The following is a 6,362-nucleotide window of genomic DNA, read 5'->3' as shown; positions in this document are numbered from 1 at the left end:
CTCTAAATATTTCTTTGTATACAATATTTGTAACTTTATCCTCCATATTAAAATTAGTAGTTTCATTTTGTTTTCGGTTTCAACGTTAGATAATGAAACAAATAACTGACCATGTGTTAAAACATGTTGTCTAAAAAACAAACAAACCATCTAAAGCGATTGGACTTAGCTTTTATTAATTTTCATTGCAAACGTAAAGTGAAAATTCTCTTCTTTAAATTTTGAAATTAGTTATTTTATCTATTAACGTGAAAATTCGTTACTTATAAATGTTTAATTTGAATAACTAACACAATATATTTATATAACAAAATAGTATATTTATGCTGATATTAATATTTTAAACCAGGAAATAATTATTAAAAAGAATAAAATATAAAACTATTAATAAGAAAAAGAAATATATGTTTAATAGAGAGGGGGGATCACTCATGTGTAATGACATATGACATTAAGAAACCCGTGTAGAACACTGGTTAGAATAAATAAATTTATTTAAATAATAACATAATGTGAAATATAAAAAAAATTTTCAAATCAAAAGTTATAAAGATATAATATACGGTCGAATAAATTACACAATACACAAAATGAAAATAAAAAGTTGTTGAAAATTCATAAATCTCTTAATATTTTTTTTATATACAATATTTGTAAGTTAATTTGTAATTTTAACATTCCTATCAAAATTAGTAGTTTCACTTTGTTTTTGCTTTCAACTTTAGAAAATGAAACAAATAACTTATCATGCATTAAAATAATTTTTCTCAAAAGCAAATTAACCATCTATAGCGATTGGTCTTAGCTTTTATTAATCTTAATTACAAGACAACCATAGAGTGAAAATTTCTTTCTTTTTTTGAAATTAATTATTTTATATAAATTAACGTGAGAAATCGTTACTTATAAAAGCTTAACATAAATAACTAATACAATATATTTATATAAAACTAAATAATATATTTATGTTGGAATTATTATTTTTAAATAAAAAGTAATAATTAAAAAGAGAAAGTAATAGATTAAAAGGAAAAAAAAGTTAAATATAAATTATTAATAAGAAAAAGAAATGTAATTAATATGAGAGAGAGGTGAGAAAATTTTGTAAGTATAAATCTTGTGTGATGTCATGTGGCATTGAAGAACCTTTATTTATAATATAGTATAGATAATATTTAGGATATCTAACTAAACTATGATAAAGATAACTAAATTATACATAGCATGTTATATATAAAAAAAATACAATTAATAAATATATAAACATAATTAAAATGTATATATATTAACACATAAGTAATAAATGAGTACAGTCCAAGCTAAACTCGACCTTCAAAAAACCACTCGTGAGTTGGCTCGAGACGAGTCTAGCTTGAGCTCTCGTATTCAAGCTCGTACTCCATTCGTCTCGTTTACAATATTATATGAATTTGCATAATTTGTACGGCAACTAGTTGGACACTGATTTTGTACACAAACTGAAAAGCATGCGTAGTATTCCCACCCAAGCTGTAAATTTTTCATAACATTAGTTGTAAATCAATTTATATAAAAAAGAATATGCATATAGTATTTAGTTACAATTTAGCTTAGTTCATAAAAAGCTTGTTTATTCGTCTAATACGCCAAAAATTCAAACTGAATAAAAACATTATGTTTTTCTAGTAGACGGTTAAAACTTTATTTTTTTTTTACCTTCTTTTTAAAGTATTGTTAACCATTTTACTAAAAATAGTAAAAAAAAACTGCTAATTAAAACTAAATGGAGAATTGTTGAATCCAAACAGAAAAACAAATGTGATATTCATGTTGGGGAATTCTCTCTTCCAATTTCCAAACAAATAATTGTAAAATTATATCCAAATATATATATAAACAATTCCAGGGATCAGATAAAATCAAATCAATGATGGCATCGGAGCAAGCTGTGATGTCGCATAATAGCTGTGGCGTGAAATCTTGTGACAAGATTGATCGAGTGGCAAATTGGCTAGGCAGCCGAGTCGCATATGCCTTCTTTGCATCCCTCGAACGTTGTTCATGCATCAATCTTACCACATCACATGACGACCTTGACGATGATGAAGAAGCCAAAAATCGACCCCTCATGCTCACCAAACCCGTAATGTTTGTTGATCAATCCCACAACTCTCTCTAGATACATTTCAATTTTCATGCATTTGGTTACAAATATGTTGTTATTTTGATGTATATACGAAAATTTTGGATTGTTGTTATTATGTCAAATTAGGTTTGGTTTAAGGTTTTGTTTTTGAGATTGGAGTTTTGGGTTATCCTAGGTTGTAATTGTGTATGCACCATGCCACCATCTATGATCCTGATTTATTAATTATTGGTATATGGGTTTGAATTCAGTTTGTTACTATGTTGTGTCTTTTTATTTATGAAATTGTGAATTTAAACATTATAATCTTCCATGAATTGCATTATATTAGCTCAAAGGTTTAAATGTTATGTTCTCTTTTAAGATTTTTTGATTTGATTTGATGGGAACATAAACATTGAGCAACGAGGGTACAAACCAAAGTCTATCAATATTTTCATGATGTTAAAAGGCATTTCTTCTTACAATTCTAATCACAATGCTTGACCTTTCCAAAGGAAAGGTTTTTTACCCACACGAATTTGATGTGGCATCTGAAAGACGCTAAGGGCATGATGGCCCTAATTGTGTAGCTCATCCGTCGTATATGTAAACGGATGAGTCTTAAGCAATGAGTGGGGCAAGGCAGTTAAGAACTTAGGATTTATTATATATAATTTTATTATTTAATGTTTAGTTATTTAAAAAGTTACGTATTTTTACAAATTCAGTTTCCACTAAATTGATCCATGAAAATGTGAAGTCATAACTTTTGTCATACTTCCAAATTAAAAATATTCATTTCACTTCAAATAACAAATAAATAGTTTGCTAAAACAACTTCATAAATCAAGATGTAAAATAAATGACAAAAAACATTTTATGACATTGAATATATAGTGAATCTATTTGCAATTGATAATTCTAATTTATTCATCTCTCTAGTTTTGAAGCAACACAAAGTAAAAACCCTTCATTTGTTAAGAGAAGTTATGAGATTAATGAACAACTTGTAGCAATGATTTCTTTGGTTCCTTCTTATATGCAACTCTAGGGATTTGGGCGAACAATGGGCGAACAAGTTTAACACAGTGTTCATTGGTGAACAATGAATGAAGGAACCCTATGAGCTCCAAGGCAACCGATCACCCCTGATTTAAAGACGGGTGCACATGTACGAGTATTAGAGATATGAGCGACTGTATTTGTCTCCCCAAATTCGGAATACAACCTCCGGTTCCATGTTACATTCAAAGACAACGTCACCGCTATCAGGTTGGGGTGGGGTGCCACCATGTTTCTGCTCATATGTTCATAAGGAAAGACGACGAGTCAATAATGCATATGTGTACAATCTACCTAGTAGTGTTGTTCTTTTCATGGGTTGTCGTATATAGGATGATTGTGTTGATCTTGAACATTTCCTTTGCACTACCATTGACAATGTAGCCTTTGCAGGGAAACATCGCGCGGTTGTTGACTTTCACAGTTGAATAGTGATATCCTTAAATGCGGTTGGTGCCCGGTGGCCTTGTTATCTTGATTGATGGCTTGTTTGGCAGCTTGTTTGGATACGCTGTTAACTTCCTTATCTGGATTTGTGACTTAATTGTTTGGATGCGTCGTTGAAGCCAGACCAAATTCTTCACATCATGTTTTGAATTCTTCATATCAAAACGGGCGCATATTCGTCATACCACTTTTTCAACGACCAACATTCTTCACATCAAAATGGCCCGGACTATTTTTATCCCGTTTTGAATGGCCTAGATTCTTCAAATCAAAACCACCCAGATTCTTCATATTCCGTTAAAAAAGACCAGATCGATCCTCTAGTTCTTGTTTTAAACGATACTCAGACCAATATAGCCAATTTGGTACATAAACCGACACTTTTTTCTGTATTTTTAGTATCCGGTAGTCGTTTGGAACATATAGAGGTTTTACTGATAAAGTTTTAGGATTTTTGTAAGTATTGGTATTTGCACTATGTTACTTGATCACGAATGGATTTTGGGATTTTGGTTTATTCGTTCTATTTTTGATATTATGTTTTGCTTGTGGTATTACAGTTTGAGTATTATGGTTTATTGAGTGTCGTTGAGTACCTGTACCAATTTAGCCAATTTTGTACATGTACCAATTCAGCTTATTTGTTATTCGGTACTGATACTTTTAGTATGTGTACGGTACCAATCTCATCCCTAGTCCACATCCTTCAAATCCCGTTTTCGACGGTCCACATTCTTCAGATCCCATTTTCATTTGTCCACGTCCGAATCCCTTTATTATGATCCCTATGTGCCTACAAGTGTGTAAAGCACAAGAGATATAGTAAGGGTTAGAGAAGATAACCTGACTATGTGTGGAGGTAAGACCACCCATTTATAGGAAAATACTTGGGCTTAAATCCTAATGGGTGACTTTTACTTGAACTAACCGACATTAGGCACGCTACTTAGGTTGGACTGACATGTTAAGCTATGGCTCTTTCCTAAGGGTATCATATTAATGTGAATACTCTCGTGCGCATGTTAAATTTTGTGAGCTAAATACCACCGAAAAGATTTAAGATAATGATACGCAACTGAAAAATTACAAATAACTAAAAGTGAGGGCATTCATAGCTCATCTATCATACCCTCTTCCATTTCTAAAATATACAAAATTCTTTCAAAAACATGATCCATCCCTTCCACAATTTTAGTTTTCTTAAAAGCTACTATTAACAATAATAAAATAAATGTTTATGAATATAATAAAGATAGAATTAGAGAATTAGATGTGGGGTGATTTTTGAAAATAAAATATAAATTTTAAAAATATAATTTTTTAAGGGTTTGATTGATGAAATGTGAACACCCAAATACAGTCAAACTAGTATTTTGACCCCCCGCGTTGCGAAGGGCGGGGCAGTCGTTTAGGATTTGTAACAAAGCAAGAAAAAATATTTTATAACAAAACGTTAGACCTGAACCTCTTTCAAAACAATAAATCCCTTTTGTTAAAGCGAAAATCAAACTGATATCAAGAAAATGTCACATCGTTCGAAACGTCAATACAATGTACGTAGATGTTAATGCCAATTCATTCATCCAAACTTGATAAAAATTAAAAAATGTGAATAATAAAATGTTGTTGCAACATATATTTCACAAAGAAAATTAAAATGAAAAACGGTAAATGAAATCTAAAATCAGCACACAAACAAATTGACTGACCGTCAATTTCTACTGTAGCTAGAGCTTCCTTTGATTTCTTGAGTCATAGTGTGACATGTAACAAAGGTATTCCTCTCAATGTTCAGAATTTTTTAATATTTGACGAGATGTATTTTTTATCTCTTAATAGGTCGACCCAGTTTATGTTTTTTCTCTAATGGGTCGAAGTTGGAATAATTAAAAAACTTGAATCATAGTGCTACAGAATGCCATAAACTTTGACATGTTAGTTTGGTAAGTTTCAAAACCAATATAAGATGCCTTTTTATTATATACATAATTACTCTAAAAATAGAATTTTGATCATAAGAGAATGCATACATTTTAAGACGCGTAAACTCACAAATTTAGACACCCAAACATTATAAGACCCATAAAAAAAGCATTAGAAAAACCTTAGCCGCTCTCACTACGAATCACTTTGTAATGGAACCAAGGGCATACAACAACAACAATGTACGAAAACTGTTACAACCACAAAAAAGAAGACACATCATTAACGAAAACAAACAAAACAACTCATAAGCTAATCATTACCTGGATGACATTGTCTATACACACCAAGTTGCTCACGTATAGGCATTATGTGGCGCGCCAACTGGCACTGGTTAAACTTCCGAAGCCACGTTAAATGCATATCACCTTCGGGTTATGCACATACCGTTGCGAGGTTACAAACGTACTACACACTAACACCGGTTGCGATGGTGAAAGCAGGAACGAATCTATCATTAGCAGGAACCCTTTTCAAACCATCGTCGCTTAATTGATTAGAGGCGGAGAATGGGGAGTTGAAACTGATTGCTGAGGAAACAATAAACCATCATAACTTTTGAAGCGTTAAAGGTACGGTTTTTTATTTTGCAGTTACAATCGATTAGAGGAGAATGAATCAGGAATGTGCCACTTGTCAAGGAAGAGTTTTGTTTGATTGACACATGGACAAATTACCCTTTCTTTTATTACTATAGAGATATGCCACTCATTAGAAAATAAAATATAAATGCTTATCAAATAAAAAATATAAGATATTGTCG

Source organism: Bidens hawaiensis, unplaced genomic scaffold (genome assembly GCF_021521415.1).
Source record: "Bidens hawaiensis isolate Kalapana, Puna unplaced genomic scaffold, B.hawaiensis_p1.1 tig00003356_1, whole genome shotgun sequence".
In the NCBI taxonomy this organism is placed as follows: domain Eukaryota; kingdom Viridiplantae; phylum Streptophyta; class Magnoliopsida; order Asterales; family Asteraceae; genus Bidens; species Bidens hawaiensis.
This window is presented reverse-complemented; position numbering follows the sequence as displayed.